This window comes from Gossypium hirsutum, chromosome A06 (genome assembly GCF_007990345.1).
Source record: "Gossypium hirsutum isolate 1008001.06 chromosome A06, Gossypium_hirsutum_v2.1, whole genome shotgun sequence".
NCBI classification, from domain to species: Eukaryota; Viridiplantae; Streptophyta; class Magnoliopsida; order Malvales; family Malvaceae; genus Gossypium; species Gossypium hirsutum.
In genome coordinates this window covers 12,660,885-12,683,603 of record NC_053429.1, presented here as the reverse complement: position 1 = coordinate 12,683,603, position 22,719 = coordinate 12,660,885, and the positions used below count along the sequence as shown (strand labels likewise).

General features: G+C 37.3%; 1 non-coding gene across 1 annotated transcript; it reads right to left on the bottom strand.

Annotated features, from left to right (window-relative positions):
- Positions 1 to 19,578: 19,578 nt before the first annotated feature.
- On the bottom strand, positions 19,579 to 19,685 carry LOC121231076 (small nucleolar RNA R71). The gene has a single exon (XR_005929145.1). It is a non-coding gene; the product is annotated as a small nucleolar RNA R71 (small nucleolar RNA).
- Between the last annotated feature and the right edge of the window lie 3,034 nt (positions 19,686 to 22,719).

Genomic DNA, 22,719 nt, shown 5'->3' with positions numbered 1-22,719 from the left:
ACAATCATTGCTATCAATTAAAAACTATGAATCCTCTTTCGAAACACATAATGCTCGCTTTGGAACTAATTTATCATCAACTTTTTGAGCTTCACGGATTTGTTGCATCAATAACGGTTTTACTTTTAACTCCGCTATTAACATATCATTAGCGGACATAGACAGGTGCACATTCATTGCTCGCAACACAAACAATGATTTACGGCTTAAAGCATCAGCAACCACGTTAGCGTTTCCCGGATGGTAATCAATGACAAGCTCATAATCTTTCAATAATTCTAGCCAACGTCTTTGTCTCAAATTCAAATCTCTCTGAGTCATCAAGTACTTGAGACTTTTGTGATCGGAATACACATGGCATTTTTCCTCGAACAAATAGTGGCGCCAAAATTTCAGAGCGAAAATAATAGCAGCTAACTCGAGATCATGAGTCGGATAGTTTTTCTCATGTGGCTTCAATTGTCTCGAAGCGTACGCTACAACTCTACCCTCTTGCATCAACACACAGCCTAAACCATTCAGAGACGCATCACTGTAGATCACAAATTCATTACCGGATTTTGGCTGAACTAACACTAGAGCTTAAGTCAAAAGAGTTTTCAATTGATCAAAACTTTTCTGACACTTTTCTGACAACTCAAATTTGATATCTTTCTGAAGCAGCTTTGTCATCGGTGTTGCTATCATCAAGAAACATTTCACAAACCATCTGTCGTAACCGGCAAGTCCCAAAAAGCTTCGAACTTCTGAAACATTTCTCGGAGGCTTCCAATCAAGTATAGCTGAAATTTTACTCGAATCAACTCGGATGCCCGATGCGGATACAATATGCCTTAAAAAGCTGACTTCCCTCAACCAGAACTCACATTTACTAAACTTCGCATATAATTGCTTGTTTCGCAAAATCTGCAAAACTAATTTCAAGTGGTCAGCATGTTCATTTTTATCGCGTGAGTAGATCAAAATGTCATCTATAAACACAACTACAAACTAATCCAAATACTGTCTGAAAATTCGATTCATTAAATCCATGAAAACAGCAGGGGCATTAGTAAGCCCAAACGGTATCACTAGGAACTCAAAATGTCCATGCCTCGTTCTGAAAGTAGTTTTAGGCATGTTAGAGTCTCTAACTCGCAATTGATAATAACCCGATATCAAGTCTATCTTTGAAAATACTGAGGCTCCTTTCAGTTGATCAAATAAATCATCTATTCATGGTAACAGATATTTATTCTGTATCATTACTCTATTAAACTGTCGATAGTCAATGCACAATCTCATGGTTCCGTCTTTCTTTTTCACAAATAGCACTGGTACACCCCAAGGAGAAAAACTCGATTGAGGAAAACCTCTATCTGTCAACTCTTGCAACTGAGATTTCAATTCTTTTAATTCAGTTGGTGTCATACGATACGGAGCTATCGAAATAGGTGTAGTTCCTGGTACTAATTCAGTACCAAACTCTACTTCCCGAGCAGGTGGTAATCCAGGTAATTCCTCGGGGAACACATCCGGATATTCACAAACCACGGGCACAGTCTCAAGTTTCTTTTCTAATTCTTTACTATCCAGTACGTACGCAAGATATGCTTCCCACCCCTTCTTCACATATTTCTGAGCAAACATCGGGGATATCACTGCCGGTGATCCATTCAAATCGGTAGACTCAACTCGAATTATCTCATTATTTGAACGCATCAAATCAATTGTCTTTTGCTTGCAATTCACTACTGCATCATGAACAGTTAACCAATCCATACCGAGAATGACATCAAACTCGTTAAACAGTAATAACATTAAATTAGTCGGGAAGCAAGAAGCTCGGATCATTAGGGGACATTTCTTACACACTTTGCAACTAGCACGTAACGGGCCAAAGGATTAGACACTCGTATCACAAACTCAGTAGACTCAACAGGTAGAGTCTTACTAGAGGCCAAAGTTTCACACACATACGAATGAGTAGAACTGTGATCAATCAAACCAATAACATCAGTATCAAAAAGAGTGAAAGTACTAGTAATAACATCTGGAGAAGAAGCATCCTCGCGTGCGCGTATAGCATAGGCTCTGGAAGGTGCACGAGCCTCAGAACGTATAGCAGTATCTTTGGTCCCTCTTTGATTTCCACTAGCATTTCCCGCATGTCTAGGTGGTCTACCTCGTGTTGCAGTATTACTAGGTCTCCCACTCGGATCAGTATTCTGTTCAGCTGATTTCGGACAGTCTCTGATAAGGTGATCAGCTGATTTACACTTGAAACAATAGCGATCATGAAATCTACAGCTTCCTGAATGCCATTTACCACAATGCTTGCACTCAGATCTATCTTGACGATCATTGCCGACATTGGCAACAGAGGTGGCCCGCGTACTCACTAAGGGTCGATCACGATCTTATCCGGAAAAACCCGAAGTATTCTTAGATCTGCCTAAGTCATCTCTAAATTTCTTTGATGACTGAGGAAAGGATTTTCCCGAAGATCTTTTATGGAACTCAGCTCTTCGGCTTTACAAGCTCGCTAGACAAGCACTACAAACTCTTTGATTTCCAGAATACCCACCAGCAATTTGATGTCTTCATTCAACCCGTCCTCGAAGCATTTACACATTATAGCCTCAGACGAAACACATTCCCAAGCATATCTACTAAGTCTGACAAACTTTCACTCATAATCGGTAACTATCATAGAACCCTGTTTGAGCTCGAGAAATTCCTTCTATTTGTAATCAATGAATCTTTGACTGATATATTTCTTGCGAAACTCAGTTTGAAACAATTCCCAAGTAACCCGTTCTCTCGGCACCACTAAAATCAAAGTATTCTACCAATAGTAGGCAGAATCACGAAATAAGGATATAGCACATTTTAAGCATTCATCGGGTGTGCACGATAATTCATCAAACACACAAGTGGTATTATCGAGCCAAAACTCAGCTTGCTCGGCATCATCACTGTCAGTAGCCTTGAACTTGGCAGCCCCGAGTTTTAAAATCCTATCAACCGGGCCTTGCTCAACCTCAACGGGTCAACTACTGGAGGTACCACAAGCGCAGGGGTTGTATTAGTCGGGCGTGGAGGATGTGAAACAGCCGGATTAGTCCGAATATACTGAGTAAACCAATCGTTCATCATAGCATAGAAGGCTTGTTTAGCCTCATCATTCTGATTACTAGCATTCGGTTGAGAGTCCAACAGGGTTGTCCCTAGCGCGGGAGCAGGCGCCACGCTCTCTACATCATCAGCTACTGCTCGATCGGGATCGGAATTCATTACTATACGAAAAACATGTTTCAATTGTCAGAAATCATCACACTATCATATTAACACTTTATGGCATGTATAGCTAGACTCACATACGCTATGTTAGTCCTAGAATCGACTAAACCGTAGCTCTGATACCAATAAAATGTAACACCCCTATAACCCGTATCCGTCGCCGGAGTGGGTTATGAAGAGTTACTAATCCAAACCTCAACATTAGTACATACACATTTACATAATTTCATTAGCAATTATATTTATAGCCAAACACAATCAAAGATAGAAATTCAAACTTATATCGACATTCAAAAGTTGCCATATTTACATGGTTTATATACAAGGACATCTCAAAATATCAGTCACTTAAGTCTATTCTATACATGCCATACTAGCTCAAAATATAGTAGTACCAAAATGATAGATAGTGTGACGAATTCCTGACGATCCCCTCCTCGAGCAGGTGACTGTAATCAACAATCTATAAAACAGGGAAACATAACAAACGGAGTAAACTTTCATAAGCTTAGTAAGTTTTAAGTAATGGAACAAATAAACTCAATTATAGATCAATTATCCAATTTCTCAAGAGATCATTTTCTAAATATATTACCATTTGGTCGAATATACACAAGCACATGATGCACAATTACATTCTCATTTCACTTAATCTAAATTCATATAGCATAAATAAATAAATCGAATATTTTCACATATTTTCACACCTTGGCCGAATGTATCATGATCATAGATATAGGTATAACATTTATTCACATATGTATCACATTATACACTTATGATTCAATTCAAATCATACTCACATATAAATACAAAATAAGTACCTGGCCAACTTAACATGTTGAATGTATTCATTTTCTCGTTCTAACACCAGGTATCTTAGTTTTAGACCTTTATCAAATCACCGGCATTTAGCCTGCTAGGTTTAAAAAGCCGAATTCATTCACCGACATTTCGCCTGCTAAGCTCGAAGCTTGAATAATATCTCACCGACATTATAGCCTACTAGGCTCAAAGGCCCGAATAGTACAATGCAATATTCAAATCAATAAGTTTCATATAACATATCACACCAAATTGGATACAAGCATCATTCGAACATACATCTTTTAATCATAAAAGTATATCACATTTTACTTCCATTACAATTGCCATTCAGCCATATACATATATGACAAGTAATACTTAATTCTTATAATATGTCATGTCATTATCAAAATATATATATTTAACTACTTAAAACTTACCTCGAATATATTCGAACAGTCTCGGATCGACTATTCAACTACTTTCTCTTTTCCCCTGTCCAACTTTGGTTCTCTATGCTCTTGAGCTAATTCAAACAAAATTTAACTTATTAAAGTCCCATCATGCTAGCTTATGGCCGAATATGACAAGAAACTTAATAGGCCATATAGCTACTTTGCTCAAATATAAAATGGTCATACACATTTTTAATCACATTAATCAATTTACCTTAACATATAACCCACATAACTAAAGTACCTATAACCCTAATGACCGAATAATTTGAATATGTATATCATCAAAGTTCCTACGATTTAACCCTTAAATCTTATAGCTGAATATTCATTGTATAATAACTCTCATGCACAAGCACAAAACTCATATGGCGATAATATAATTTGATAAACAATCACACATACAACCTAATATACATATATGACATGTTGGAACATAGTATTATAAATTAAATACATATTGCGTTCTTAACATAGATTTCAAGGCTACAATCAACAATTGCATTTCTTCCTAAATAATAGACTAAAACTAGCATGGAACATTTCACTAACTCATTACCTTGCATATCCGAATTTCATTAATTAATATACATACAACTCCAAATATTATATCATGGAACAAGTGCCGAATTACAGATTATAATAAAATCAAAACATAACTCTTACCATGATATAAACATATTAAAACATTTTTTTATTTATCGAATTCGGATACAACAAAATAACTTTAGATATCAAATCTCTTACAACAGATTGACTAAATTCAACAACCAAATACACTTATATTTTTATCCATGCATATTATAACCGAACCAGCCACACAAACTCAACCTAAAAACATTAACCTTTCCCAAAACATATATTACCTATCTCAAACTTAATTTATAACCATCTAAACCATTTAAAACATCCAACACCAAACTTTTCTTTAACTAAACACATTTTCGGCAATGACAATGGAAATTTAACAACCTTAAATGCAACTTATATTTTTTTTTTGCATATCACAATCAAAGCATCCACTCCATTCCATCATTTTAAAACACAAACAATACTCAAATATCACCTAAGTTCACATTCGGCAACTCACCAATACACAAGCCGATTTTTTCATAACATCCAAACTACCTATATGAACATTAAACTATCTCAAACATCACCCATTTGCAATTATTCATTAAAACATAATGACAACAATCATCCCTTTCAAAAATCTTCCATAGCCGAATACTCAAATCACTACACAATTCAAAATTTTGACATGGGCTAAGTAAGGGACTTAGTAACTAGCTTAATATATGCTATAATTTCAAACACTAATATGAATTTCATACCTTAATCCAAGCTCAAAGTGACCGAATGCTATCTCCCCTATTCTTCTTTAGGGTTCGGGTAAGCTAAGGAAGAAGATGAAATATACATTTTGTTTTTCTTTTGTTTTTCTATTATCATTTCTTATTTTAACTAATTTTTTTATTTCATAAATTAAACCATTACCATTATAATATTAATATATAATACATATTTTGCTTATCATCATCATCATGGCTGGCCACTTCAACTAAAGTGGGAAATTTGACATGCAAATCCACTTATTTACACCATAAATTATTTGGCCATTACAAAAATAACCTATCATATTTTCAAAAATTTTCACACAAGTCCTATTTAATAATTTCACTCACAAATGACAATATTAAAGCATGAAATTTTCACACATGCACTTTCACATATAATAAGCACAGAATATAACATCTAATTATTTTTATGACTCAGTTTTGTGGTCCCAAAACCACTTTTCGACTGGCGTCAAATTAGGGCTGTCACAACTCCCCCTAAGGAATTTTCGTCCCCGAAAATCTTACCAGCTAAAAGGTTAGGATAACGTTCTTTCATTGAGTCCTCTGGCTCCCAAGTCACTTCTTCAACCCCATGTTTGAGCCACAGTACTTTTACTAATGAGATTTTCTTATTTCGTAGTTGTTTTACTTCACGAGCCAAAATACGAACTGGTTCTTCTTCATAACTCAAATTAGACTGAATTTCAATTTATGATGGATTAATTACATGAGAAAGATCGGATCTGTACCGATAGAGCATCGAAACATGAAAAACATCGTGGATCTTTTGAAGTTCAGGTGGCAAAAGTAGTCTATAAGCACCGACCCAATCCGTTCTAAAATCTTGTATGGTCTGAAAAATCTCGGGATCAATTTGCCTTTACGGCCAAATCTAAGTACCTTTTTCCACGGTGAAACTTTAAGAAAAACTTTATCTCCGACTTGATACTCCATATCTTTCCGCTTCAAGTGTGCATACGATTTATGACGATCTGATGCTGCTTTCAGACTTTCTCAGATCACTTTCACTTTCTGTTTGGCCTCTTTAATCAAGTCAACTCCGTAAATCTTATTCTCACTGAGTTCAGTCCAAAACAAAGGTGTACGACATTTACGACCGTACAAAGCCTCGTAAGGTGCCATTTTGATGCTCGATTGAAAACTATTATTATATGCGAATTCAACCAAAGGCAAGTATCGATCCCACAAATTACTAAACTCAAGGATGCAACATCTCAACATATCCTCGAGTATCTGAATAATTCGCTCGGATTGACCATCGGTCTAGGGATGAAAAGTGGTGCTAAAATGCAACTTAGTACCCAATGCTTCTTGCAATTTCTTCCAAAACTGCGATGTGAATCTCAGATCTCTATCCGACACAATAGAAGTAGGTGCTCCGTGTAACCTTACAATCTGAGAAACATACACTTCGGCTAGCTTAAAGTGAATAATCCGTACGTACGGGAATAAAATGAGCCGAATTTGTCAATCTATCAACCACTACCCAGATCGCATCTTTCTTGCTCGGAGACAATGGCAACCCAGATACAAAATCCATTGTGATTCGATCGCACTTCCACTCGGGTATCATGATCGGCTAAAGTAATCCCGAAGGTACTTGATGTTCCGCTTTCACTTGTTGACATATCAAACACTTCGAAACAAAGTCAAAAATGTCTCGCTTCATACCATGCCACCAATACTGACATTTCAGATCGTTGTACATTTTCGTACTACCTGGGTGAACTGACATTCGGCTGTTATGAGCCTTGTTCCAAATCGTTGGAATAAGCTCTGAATTTCTCGGAACACATAATCAATTTCTGAACCTCAAACAATCATTGCTATCAATTAAAAACTATGAATCCTCTTTCGAAACACATAATGCTCGCTTTGGAACTAATTTATCATCAACTTTTTGAGCTTCACGGATTTGTTGCATCAATAACGGTTTTACTTTTAACTCCGCTATTAACATATCATTAGCGGACATAGACAGGTGCACATTCATTGCTCGCAACACAAACAATGATTTACGGCTTAAAGCATCAGTAACCACGTTAGCGTTTCCCGGATGGTAATCAATGACAAGCTCGTAATCTTTTAATAATTCTAGCCAACGTCTTTGTCTCAAATTCAAATCTCTTTGAGTCATCAAGTACTTGAGACTTTTGTGATCGGAATACACATGGCATTTTTCCTCGAACAAATAGTGGCGCCAAATTTTCAGAGCAAAAATAATAGCAGCTAACTCGAGATCATGAGTCGGATAGTTTTTCTCATGTGGCTTCAATTGTCTCGAAGCGTACGCTACAACTCTACCCTCTTGCATCAACACACAGCCTAAACCATTCAGAGACGCATCACTGTAGATCACAAATTCGTTACCGGATTCTGGCTGAACTAACACTAGAGCTTAAGTCAAAAGAGTTTTCAATTGATCAAAACTTTTCTGACACTTTTCTGACAACTCAAATTTGATATCTTTCTGAAGCAGCTTTGTCATCGGTGTTGCTATCATCAAGAAACATTTCACAAACCATCTGTAGTAACCGACAAGTCCCAAAAAGCTTCGAACTTCTGAAACATTTCTCGGAGGCTTCCAATCAAGTATAGCTGAAATTTTACTCGGATCAACACGGATGCCCGATGCGGATACAATATGCCTTAAAAAGCTGACTTCACTCAACCAGAACTCACATTTACTAAACTTCGCATATAATTTCTTGTTTCGTAAAATCTGCAATACTAATTTCAAGTGCTTAGCATGTTCATTTTTATCGGGTGAATAGATCAAAATGTCATCTATAAACACAACTACAAACTAATCCAAATACTGTCTGAAAATCCGATTCATTAAATCCATGAAAACAGCAGGGGCATTAGTAAGCCCAAACGGCATCACTAGGAACTCAAAATGTCCATGCCTCGTTCTGAAAGTAGTTTTAGGCATGTTAGAGTCTCTAACTCGCAATTGATAATAACCCGATATCAAGTCTATCTTTGAAAATACTGAGGCTCCTTTCAGCTGATCAAATAAATCATCTATTCGTGGTAACAGATATTTAGTCTTTATCGTTACTCAATTAAACTGTCGATAGTCAATGCACAATCTCATGGTTCCGTCTTTCTTTTTCACGAACAGCACTAGCACACCCCAAGGAGAAAAACTCGATCGAGCAAAACCTCTATCTGTCAACTCTTGCAACTGAGATTTCAATTCTTTTAATTCAGTTGGTGTCATACGATACGGAGCAATCGAAATAGGTGTAGTTCCTGGTACTAATTCAATACCAAACTCTACTTCCCGAACAGGTGGTAATCCAGGTAATTCTTCGGGGAACACATCCGGCTATTCACAAACCACGGGCACAGTCTCAAGTTTCTTTTCTAATTCTTTACTATCCAGTACGTACGCAAGATATGCTTCCCACCCCTTCTTCACATATTTCTGAGCAAACATCGGGGATATCACTGCCGGTGATCCATTCAAATCGGTAGACTCAACTCGAATTATCTCATTATTTGAACGCATCAAATCAATTGTCTTTTTCTTGCAATTCACTACTGCATCATGAACAGTTAACCAATCCATACCGAGAATGACATCAAACTCGTTAAACAGTAATAACATTAAATTAGTCGGGAAGCAAGAAGCTCGGATCACTAGGGGCCATTTCTTACTCACTTTGTCAACTAGCACGTAACGACCCAAAGGATTAGACACTCGTATCACAAACTCAGTAGACTCAACAGGTAGAGTCTTACTAGATGCCAAAGTTTCACACACATACGAATAAGTAGAACTGGGATCAATCAAACCAATAACATCAGTATCAAAAAGAGTGAAAGTACTAGTAATAACATCTGGAAAAGAAGCATCCTCGCGTGCGCGTATAGCATAGGCTCTAGAAGGTGCACGAGCCTCAGAACGTACAGCAGTATCTTTGGTTCCTCTTTGATTTCCACTAGCATTTCCCGCATGTCTAGGTGGTCTACCTCGTGTTGCAGTATTACTAGGTCTCCCACTCGGATCAGTATTCTGTTCAGCTGATTTCGGACAGTCTCTGATAAGGTGATCAGCTGATTTACACTTGAAACAATAGCGATCATGAAATCTACAGCTTCCTGAATGCCATTTACCACAATGCTTGCACTCAAATCTATCTTGACGATCATTGCCGACATTGGCAACAGAGGTGCCCCGCGTACTCACTGGGGGTCGATCACGATCTTATCCGGAAAAACCCGAAGTATTCTTAGATCTGCCTAAGTCATCTCTAAATTTCTTTGATGACTGAGGAAAGGATTTTCCCGAAGATCTTTTATGGAACTCAGCTCTTCGGCTTTACAAGTTCGCTCGACAAGCACTACAAACTCTTTGATTTCTAGAATACCCACTAGCAATTTGATGTCTTCATTCAACCCGTCCTCGAAGCATTTACACATTATAGCCTTAGACGAAACACATTCCCAAGCATATCTACTAAGTCTGACAAACTTTCACTCATAATCGGTAACTATCATAGAACCCTGTTTGAGCTCGAGAAATTCCTTCTGTTTCTAATCAATGAATCTTTGACTGATATATTTCTTGCGAAACTCAGTTTGAAACAATTCCCAAGTAACCCGTTCTCTCGGCACCACTAAAATCAAAGTATTCCACCAATAGTAGGCAGAATCACGAAATAGGGATATAGCACATTTTAAGCATTCATCGGGTCTGCACGATAATTCATCAAACACACAAGTGGTATTATCGAGCCAAAACTCAGCTTGCTCGGCATCATCACTGTCAGTAGCCTTGAACTTGGCAGCCCCGAGTTTTCAAATCCTATCAACCGGGCCTTGCTCAACCTCAACGGGTCAACTACTGGAGGTACCACAAGCGCAGGGGTTGTATTAGTCGGGCGTGGAGGATGTGAAATAGCCGGATTAGTCCGAATATACTGAGTAAACCAATCGTTCATCATAGCATAGAAGGCTTGTTTAGCCTCATCATTCTGATTACTAGCATTCGGTTGAGAGTCCAACTGCGCTGTCCCTAGCGCGGGAGCAGGCGCTACGCTCTCTACATCATCAGCTACTGCTCGATCAGGATCGGAATTCATTACTATACGAAAAACATGTTTCAATTGTCAGAAATCATCACACTATCATATTAACACTTTATGGCATGTATAGCTAGACTTACATACGCTATGTTAGTCCTAGAATCGACTAAACCGTAGCTCTGATACCAATAAAATGTAATACCCCTATAACCCGTATCCGTCGCCGGAGTGGGTTATGAAGAGTTACTAATCCAAACCTCAACATTAGTACATACACATTTACATAATTTCATTAGCAATTATATTTATAGCCAAACACAATCAAAGATAGAAATTCAAACTTATATCGACATTCAAAAGTTGCCATATTTACATGGTTTATATACAAGGACATCTCAAAATATCATTCACTTAAGTCTATTCTATACATGCCATACTAGCTCAAAATATAGTAGTACCAAAATGATAGATAGTGTGACGAATTCCTGACGATCCCCTCCTCGAGCAGGTGATTGTAGTCAACAATCTATAAAACAGGGAAACATAACAAACAGAGTAAGCTTTCATAAGCTTAGTAAGTTTTAAGTAATGCAACAAATAAACTCAATTATAGATCAATTATCCAATTTCTCAAGAGATCATTTTCTAAATATATTACCATTTGGTCGAATATACACAAGCACATGATGCACAATTACATTCTCATTTCACTTAATCTGAATTCATATAGCATAAATAAATAAATCGAATATTTTCACATATTTTCACACCTTGGCCGAATGTATCATGATCATAGATATAGCTATAACATTTATTCACATATGTATCACATTATACACTTATGATTCAATTCAAATCATACTCACATATAAATACAAAATAAGTACCTGGCCAACTTAACATGTTGAATGTATTCATTTTCTCGTTCTAACACCAGGTATCTTAGTTTTAGACCTTTATCAAATCACCGGCATTTAGCCTGCTAGGTTTAAAAAGCCGAATTCATTCACCGACATTTCGCCTGCTAAGTTCGAAGCTTGAATAATATCTCACCGGCATATAGCCTGCTAGGCTCAAAGGCCCGAATAGTACAATGCAATATTCAAATCAATAAGTTTCATATAACATATCACACCAAGTTGGATACAAGCATCATTCGAACATACATCTTTTAATCATAAAAGTATATCACATTTTACTTCCATTACAATTGCCATTCAGCCATATACATATATGACAAGTAATACTTAATTCTTATAATATGTCATGTCATTATCAAAATATATATATTTAACTACTTAAAACTTACCTCGAATATATTCGAACAGTCTCGGATCGACTATTCAACTACTTTCTCTTTTCCCTTGTCCAACCTTGGTTCTCTATGCTCTTGAGCTAATTCAAACAAAATTTAACTTATTAAAGTCCCATCATGCTAGCTTATGGCCGAATATGACAAGAAACTTAATAGGCCATATAGTTACTTTGCTCAAATATAAAATGGTCATACACATTTTTAATCACATTAATCAATTTACCTTAACATATAACCCACATAACTAAAGTACCTATAACCCTAATGACCGAATAATTTGAATATGTATATCATCAAAGTTCCTACGATTTAACCCTTAAATCTTATAGCTGAATATTCATTGTATAATAACTCTCATGCACAAGCACAAAACTCATATGGCGATAATATAATTTGATAAACAATCACACATACAACCTAATATACATATATGACATGTTGGAACATAGTATTATAAATTAAATACATATTGCGTTCTTAACATAGATTTCAAGGCTACAATCAACAATTGCATTTCTTCCTAAATAATAGACTAAAACTAGCATGGAACATTTCACTAACTCATTACCTTGCATATCCGAATTTCATTAATTAATATACATACAACTCCAAATATTATATCATGGAACAAGTGCCGAATTACAGATTATAATAAAATCAAAACATAACTCTTACCATGATATAAACATATTAAAACATTTTTTTATTTATCGAATTCGGATACAACAAAATAACTTTAGATATCAAATCTCTTACAACAGATTGACTAAATTCAACAACCAAATACACTTATATTTTTATCCATGCATATTATAACCGAACCAGCCACACAAACTCAACCTAAAAACATTAACCTTTCCCAAAACATATATTACCTATCTCAAACTTAATTTATAACCATCTAAACCATTTAAAACATCCAACACCAAACTTTTCTTTAACTAAACACATTTTCGGCAATGACAATGGCAATTTAACAACCTTAAATCCAACTTATAATTTTTTTTGCATATCACAATCAAAGCATCCACTCCATTCCATCATTTTAAAACACAAACAATACTCAAATATCACCTAAGTTCACATTCGGCAACTCACCAATACACAAGCCGATTTTTTCATAACATCCAAACTACCTATATGAACATTAAACTATCTCAAACATCACCCATTTGCAATTATTCATTAAAACATAAAGAAAACAATCATCCCCTTCAGAAATCTTCCATAGCCGAATACTCAAATCACTACACAATTCAAAATTTTGACATGGGCTAAGTAAGGGACTTAGTAACTAGCTTAATATATGCTATAATTTCAAAAACTAACATGAATTTCATACCTTAATCCAAGCTCAAAGTGACCGAATGCTATCTCCCCTATTCTTCTTTAGGGTTCGGGTAAGCTAAGGAAGAAGATGAACTATACATTTTGTTTTTCTTTTGTTTTTCTATTATCATTTCTTATTTTAACTAATTTTTTATTTCATAAATTAAACCATTACCATTATAATATTAATATATAATACATATTTTGCTTATCATCATCATCATGGCTGGCCACTTCAACTAAAGTGGGAAATTTGACATGCAAATCCACTTATTTACACCATAAATTATTTGGCCATTACAAAAATAACCTATCATATTTTCAAAAATTTTCACACAAGTCCTATTTAATAATTTCACTCACAAATGACAATATTAAAGCATGAAATTTTCACACATGCACTTTCACATATAATAAGCACAGAATATAACATCTAATTATTTTTATGACTCGGTTTTGTGGTCTCGAAACCACTTTCCAACTGTGGTCAAATTAGGGCTGTCACAGCCCCTATGGGCGTGTTGTCCAACCGTGTGTCCCCTGCACCTAAGTTTTTCAAGTCAGTATGCATGGTAGTAGTACACGGGTAATAGACACGGCCATGTGTCTTAGCTGTGTGAAGGACACAATCATAGGACACAGACATGTGGTTTTGGCAGAATGTCCAGGTTTTTAGACACGAGTTTGGGGCACGGGTGTGTCCCTAGCACACGGGTGAGTGCTCTATACCTTCACGGGTGTGTGAAGCCTTGATGCAAGAGATTTTCTAAGTTTTTCATGAGTTCTCGGTTGGGTCCCAAACCACCCCGGATGTATGTTTTGGGCCTCGTAAGGCCATATATGGGACAAATAGCATGTGAAAAGGAAAGTTTTAAGTTGATTGAAATTTTATGGCACTGTTTTTGTGTGATTGATTGAGTTTAAGTCAGGTAACACCTCGAACCCTGTCCTAGCGTCGGGCATAGGCGAGGGGTGTTACACGGGCAAACCACACGGCCGTGTCAATTTGGTAGAATAGAAGCATGGCTCACACGGGTGGACCACCCGTCCGTGCCTATTTGACAGGCTTGACCACGGCTTGAAGTGTAACACCCCGAATTTGGGCCTAGAAGTATTAGGCCTTGAGTGCGAGTCCGTAAGGAGGTTGTGTATAGGTATTTAATTGTGCAATGAAATGACACAATTAAATGTCTGCTTTGGTGGTTAATGGCCCTGAGAAGTGTTAGAGAAATCTTGGTTCAAACTTGGGCTTTATCAAAAAATTTGGTATTAAGTGAAAAAAAAACCTGGATGCTTGGGTGAGGGTTTTTGAATTATTGTGTTAAATAAATGACACAATGAAGCTTGTAGTCTAGTGGTTGTGGCGTCATTAAGGTTGTATGGGAGCCTGGGTTCAAGCCTTGGCTCTTGCAATTTATTTTGGTTTTTTTTAAGGGAACCTGGACTTTGGCCTTTAGACCTTATAATTAATTGGGGATAAAATATGACACAAAAAGCCTTGTGGCTTAGTGTCAAGTAGCGTGTGGAGCATCTGAGGGGAGGCATGGGTTCGAATCCCATGGCAAGTAAGGAGCATTTATTTTGCTAACAGGGGGCGGCAAAAGTTGGTGTTGAATTTAAACTCTGATGTTGGAGGGATCCCACATCGAGAAGCTAACATAAGAGTGGTTGCGAAGCTGGCTGTAAATAGAGGGAACCATGAGGAGAGTAAAGGTACCTTTCTTGGCTAATCCCTTTTGCTGTATGGCATGCTAGTTTGGGTTGGGCGTTGGCTAAGAGTGCTCAGAGCGTGGATTAACTCCAGTCTCCTATCAGGTGTGTATTTTCTTGCTACTCTAGCTGTAGGATGGCTACTTCGGGCCGCGATGGGCCGAAAGGGGCCATGTGGGCCTAATGGGCCTACGAGCCCAATTGGATAAGTTGTTTGATTGTGTAGTAAATATTGGACTAGGCTAGGTGAATCTCATATTTGTGGCTAGATTTGGACTAAAAGGGCCACACGAGCGTGTGGGCCCATTTGGGCCAAGAATGGGCTTAGGGCCCTTCGTATTGTTATCCCTGTTTAGAATACTTTAGTTTACCAATTACAGAAATGCCCTCGACTTGTAAAATTACCAAAGTACCCTCGATTTATAGAATCACTGTTTTACCCTTGATTTACAAAATTACTGTTTTACCCTCGATTTACAAAATTACCATTTTACCCTCGATTGTGAAATTACTGAAATACCCCTATAGGGTAGAATTACCAAAATACCCCTAGTTTGTAAAATTACCAAAATACTACCGGTTTATGAAATTACCAAAATACCCTCAATTTGTAAAATTACCAAAATACCCCTAATTTACACAATTATAGAAATACCCTTGACTTTCTAAAAATTATAGAAATACCATTGGTTTACAAAATTACTAAAATACCCTTGGTTTGTAGATTTACCAAAACACCCTTGTAGGATGAAATGACTAAAATACCCCTAATAGGTAGAAAGATTGTAAAGCCCCTGTAGGGTAAAGTGACTGTAATACCCCTGTATGGTAAAATGACGAATATGCCCTTATGTTCCGTATGACTGATATGATTAGGATTTACATATATTGATATTGGATTAGTTAAGTTTGAGTGATAGGTGGTGTTTATCGTAGGTGATTGATTCTGGAAACGTTTCAACTTCAACCCATAACAGGTGTGTAATAACCCTCGCAGTAGCTTAGATTAATATTCGCCAAAAAGCCGAAATGCTAAAATTTTGGCATTTCGGGAACTTGTGATTTTGCCTTTCCTTAAAGATGCGATAGATATGATATGATCAGTGTTTGGATCGATGGAGCAGGTAAGAGCGCAATTTTGTGCACGATGGTAAGTTGGGCCTCAATGGGTTGGAATCGGGCCCAATAGGCTTTCGGGCCCATTTAGGTAAAACTGATAGAAAATGGAATCTGGAAAAGTTGCATGTTAACACTGTTAGTACTGTTGTAAAATTTGGATTAAGCAGGCTTAGTGGGCTAAATCAGCATTCGTAGGGCCCATTAGGGGTTTTGGGCCCAAAAGCCCGAATTTGATAAAGTGGGTTAAAGATCATTGTTTAAACACTCGGAAATATTGACAATTGTAATGAACATGAAAAACCCTAATTTTTGGTAAATTTATGAAAATACCCTTATAATATGAAAAATGACTGTTTTGCCCTTGTGGGCAAGTGACTGACTTGGACTGTGTGGTTGACGGATTTGATTGTGAATATATGTTGGTGATATGAATGACTTGACTGTGATTGTTTGATTCAAATATGGGCATGACATTCTGCATACATGACATATTGCATGGGATATGGGTTGTATTGATGGAGGAAGTGCTAAAAAGGCTCTGCCCCAGTTTACCGAAAAGGGCTTTGCCCTAATTTATCAGAAAGGGCTTTGCCCCAGTTATTAAAAGAGGCTAGGCCTCCAGTTATATGATAAAGCAGCTATGCTGCCAGTGGAGAGTTTGGTTGGGTGGGTTGAGTTATTCCCCACATGGAGAACTTGGTTGGTACGGGTGGAGAGTAACAGATGGTGGGTCGAGTAGTCTCCCCAAATGGGCTTGCATACATTCATTGACATCACATGTGATATTGAGATGGGCTTGCATACATCCATTGAAATTACATGTGATATTGAAATGGGCCTAAGAGCCATACCGTTTACAGTAAAGGCTTCGGCCCAGTGATATGATTTATGAAAAGGCTTCGGCCCAGTGATATGATTTATGGAAAGGCTTCGGCCTAGTATATGTCAAGACAAAATAGGGCTTTGGCCCAGATTGTACTGATACCGTGTTATTTACTGTTTGTTTGTTATTGGGATTACACACTAAGTTTTCATAAACTCACCCCGTTTCTAACTGTGCAGGTAATCCCTAAGCTTAGATGGTTTAGAGCTGCGAGGGACTCAGAGATGGCCACACTACTGTTTCTGTTTCTTTTAATTGCAATAAGTAGCTGATTTATTTCTTTATAAGTTTTATCTTATTAATATTATTATTTGGTTTTGGGTTGTAATAAGGCCATTTTAATTTTTTTTTGGGATTATTTTATCTTATACCCTATATTTTTTTGATAACAATATGAGTTAGACCTAAGGCGCGTTTCCAAAATGATAATTATTTTCAAAATAACGCAACGATACAATTAATCGGTTTATCAAAAATAACTACTTAAATGAATTCCAACTCGTTTTTCTCAAAACCTAACCTAGCACCAAAGTGGCAATGGTTGTGGGCATGTCTAAGATTGGATCCAATCAAGAGATTGGTACTTAAGCAGCCTTCTAGGCTTACCTCCTCTGTTTCGGATACCTACTTGGTGCACAGCTTCCATTCACTTTATTAACTTAGCAAAGACTATCTCTTAAAACACTAAGAATGACGTTGAAAGAGGCATGGGTTTTCTTAAAAACTTCAATATGACACGTCGGATCTGGCCATAATGTCTGGGCCGGGTTTGGGGTGTTACATGAAGTAATCGCACACGGGCGTGTCCTTGTCGAGCCCAATTTTAGTCCAATTCAGAAAAGGCCAATTTTGAGGGTTCTTAGGTATTCTAAAGCCTATAAATATACCCTAGAGGAGGAGGAAAAGGGGGACGTAGAGAAGGAAGTAGGGAACTGCTCAAAGAAAGCCGATTGATCCATCTCAGAAGCTGAATTCATCATCAAGACTTAAGATCTCCCTTCAATTTCCCTTCAGGAGTTTTGGGTTTTTCTTTATGTTTTGTATTCATTATTCTTCTGAGATGTTTACCTTTTTAGTTATGAACTAAAACACCTAAATACCTAAGGGGAATGAAACCTAAGATAGATCTTGTTATTATTATCTTAATTGTATGATAAATATTTGACTTGTTCTTAATTATGTGTTCTTAATTCTTGTCTGGATATTCCAGGATATTGATTCAAGTTAAGCTCTTATTCAGAAGAGGAATAGTCCCTGTCTAAGAGTACATTTTTCATAATTAAGCGGAGTTGATTGTGCGCCTAATGATAGGGTGACAATATTTTGCCAGATTAGGGTGAAACCTAATAAGGGGATTCATAGATCGATTTAATGCAACCTTAGGGAGTTAATTAGAAAGAGATTTCAATTATTCAACCTAGGGTTAGACGTTTTTAGTCTCAAGAGGGATAATAATATAACTTAGGGATTTCTACGGATCAGCTCAAATGAATAAATCGTCTGATTCAGAGTCAAATAACAAGTGAAGTCTAGGTGGATTTTTCCTTAGGTATTGTCTTAATCAATCGAGTTTTTCCAAAAGTAATTCCCTAATTCTATTTTCTGTGAATTCTTAGTTTAGCCATTTACTTTTACTGCAATTTAAATTTTATTCTAATTTTTATTACTAATTCTTCTTTTTCCCTTTTTCTGGTAGGTTCTTATAGTTTATGACTAGAAGAAACCCATCAGGACCATTACTTTTTGACAGTGAGATCGATCGTACAATTCGCAGAAACAAAAGAGAAATAAGGTGAAGCCTAAGATACACAGAGAATGGGAAAGAGGACAATATTCAAACCACAACCGAAGAGATGGCTGAAAACAAGAAAGTCCGCTACCTCTTGCAATTGTTGTTAATAAAAATCCTGCTCCGTGCACTATGTATGATTATGCTAAACCTAATTTAATAGGAACTGAGTCAAGTATAGTTAGACCTGCTATTGCTGCAAAAAGTTTTGAACTGAAACCTAACACAATTCGAATGATACAATAGTTTGTTCAGTTTGATGGTTTGCAGGACGAGGATCCCAATGCTCACTTGGTAAATTTCCTAGAATTTTACGATACTTTTAAAATTAATGGCGTTTCTGATGATGTGATTCACCTTCGGTTGTTTTCCTTTTCATTGAGGAACAAAGCTAAACAGTGGTTGAACTCGTTACCACAAGGGTCAATTACTATTTGGGAACAAATGACCGAAAAAATTTTATTAAAATATTTCCCACCGGGTAAAACAGCCAAATTACGTAATGATATCTCTTCTTTTGTGTAGATGGATTTAGAAACACTCTACGATGCATTGGAGAGATACAAGGACCTTTTAATAAGGTGCCCTCACCATGGGTTACCACTTTGGCTACAGGTTCAAACGTTCCATAATTGCCTAAATCTTTCGACTCGACAGATGATTGATGCAGCTGCTAGAGGAACTATCAATAATAAGACACCTGAGGCAGCTTACGAATTTATTGAGGAGATGTCACTGAATAACTATCAGTGGCAAGTCATGGGGACAAAGCCAACAAAAATAGCCGGTGTTTATAATGTCGATTAGGTCACCATGCTCTCTAATCAGGTAGAAATCTTGAATAAGAAAATTGATGGTTTTCTTAATTCTTCACAAGTTCACCCAGTAATGCGGTGCGAAGTAAATTGAGGTGCATCAAGCAATTCAGAATACCCACCTTATGGCCACAACATGGAGAACGAGCAATTAAATTACATGGGTAATAATCCTCGATCTCAAAACAATCCTTACAGCAATACTTACAATGCAGGTTGGAGGAATCACCCAAATTTTTCATGGGGAAGCCTAGGAAATCAGAAACCACCATACTAGCAGGAGAAAAAGCCGAACCTTGAGGAGATGCTAACCAAATTCATCTTGGTGTCAGAGACACATTTTAAGAATACTGAGACAGCACTTAAGAATCAACAAGCATCGATCCAAGGGCTCGAAACTCAGATTGGACAGCTTGCCAAGTTGATTTCTGAATGACCACAAGGTAGCTTGCCAAGCAACACAGAATCTAACCCAAGGGAGTAGCTCAACGCGATTACTAGCTAAGATGAGAAAGGGTTAGTCACACCTGAACCAGAACCAAGGCAAGAAACTCACACCTAAACCAGAACCAAGGCAAGAAACTGAGATAAGCAAAGGTAAAGATAAGGTCGGCCAAAATGACCCAAAGCCGGTAAGTACATAATACAAACCTCGTGTGCCGTACCCCAATGCGACAAGGAAAGACCGGTCAGACGAATAATTTGGTAAATTCCTTAAACTCTTAAAAAATTACATATTAACTTACCGTTTATTGAAGCTCTACCGTAGATGCCAAACGCAGTGAAATTTTTAAAGGAGCTTTTAGCAAATAAGCGAAAGTTGGATGAAGCTTTGCATGTGAAGCTAAACGCAGTTTGCTTAGCTATTCTATAGAATAAACTACCTAAAAAATTGAAAGATCCAGGAAGTTTTACAATTCCTTGCTTAATTGGTAGTTTAGATGTTAATAATGCATTAGCTGATTTAGGGGCTAGTATTAACGTCATGCGTTACAAAGTGTTTAAACAACTAGGTCTTGGGAAACCCAAACAGACTAGGATGAGCATTCAATTAGCAAATAAAACTATAAGATTTCCTAGGGGTATTATTGAAGATGTGCTAGTTAAAATCAATAAATTTATATTTCCCATTGACTTCGTTGTTCTAGACATAGAGGAGGATAGCAACACTCCTTTGATTTTAGGAAGACCCTTTTTAGCAACTGCTAGAACGATTATTGATGTTGGCACAGGTGAGCTCACACTTCGTGTGGGAGAAGAAACAATCACCCTTCAAGCTCGCAATTCCAGCAACACATCAAAAATTGAAGGTGATTGTCTAAACCATTCTACTAAAACTGACAATATGGTGCAATCTACTTTGCAGGAAATGAGTTTGAAGGAAGTACATGAGCCATTTTCAAGCAATGGTAGATGACCGATTCATGAAGAACAAAGGCTACAAATCGAGGAGGTAGATGAATGGCAGATACATCAACCGAGAAGACACGATAAACCAAAACTACGCCAGAACAAGCTCAATACCTTTCCAAATCAACTTAAGGTTGGAGATAAAGTTTTATTAGATGCCGCAAATCCTCACATTGTCACTGAAAAACCGAATGAAGAAATCCCTCTTACGGTACTTAGCATTTTCCCATTCGGCACAGTCGAGGTAATTCATCCCAAGTTTGGCACTTTTAAGGTAAACAATACCCGCCTAAAACCTTATTTTGATGAGATTCACAGCAGGAATGAGGAGTATAAACTCCTTGAACCACCATGACCATTCAATGGAAAGGTAAGTAGAGCTTAGACTATAAATAAGCACTTCTCGAGAGGCAACCCGAGCACTAACTGTATTAACTTCTTTAAATTTTAGTACCAAACTTACTAATAGAGCTCTTGAATACATGTTTACCACACAAACATGGCCAAGCACACGGGCGTGCTTAGGACCGTGTGGAAACAGGGCAAAGGTTTGGCGTGTGACACGCCTAAGCCTCGAAACCATGGCTGAACCTGTCAATTTAACACGGGCATACGACACGCCCGTGCAAAGCAATTGTGGGCAAACCTTCCAAAACAAGACGGGCGTGGACCTTCATACATGGGCGTGGGAGAAGCGAACGGAGATCGACACAGCCATGCAACATGGCCGTGTACTCTAATGCACCTAATTTCAAAAAGTACAAAACGCACGGGCTAAGCTTAGAGCACACGGGGGTGCCCCACGGCCGTGTGCCCAATTTCTCTAGAAACACCTATTATTTATTTTATTTTATTTTTATCTCTATATTTTGAAATTATATTTTTTATTTTATTTTTATTTCCTTTTAATACTATTTCATCCTGAGTTTTTACAATTTTTATTCTTCGGCTATTTCATTATGAGTAATTATGCTTCAGTATACCTCTTAAAGAGTTCCTGATTTGATCACAGTCAGAAAGAGCTCCAAAGCTCATCCTCGCATAGGAACTAAAAAACTCCATCAGGAAAGGTTCTCCACGACTGCCATGCCCTGCTCGACCACGACCATAGCTACCACCAGATATAATATTCTTTTGGCGCAGGACTTATGGACTAATGAACCTCTACCACCACCGGAGTATCCTCTTCCACCCTCACGCTGATTATTCTCTAAAACTCCAATTCAAGGAAATCCATTCATCATTCAGGAAGTTTCACTTCTCTTCCTATCTAATGATTATGAATCTATCTTTTTCATTATATCTATCTTTGTACATTGAAGGTAATGTACATCTTAAGTGTGGGGGGTCTTTTATATCAGAAAAATCCCTGAATTTTGTTTTATTTTCATGCGATCTTCTCATATCA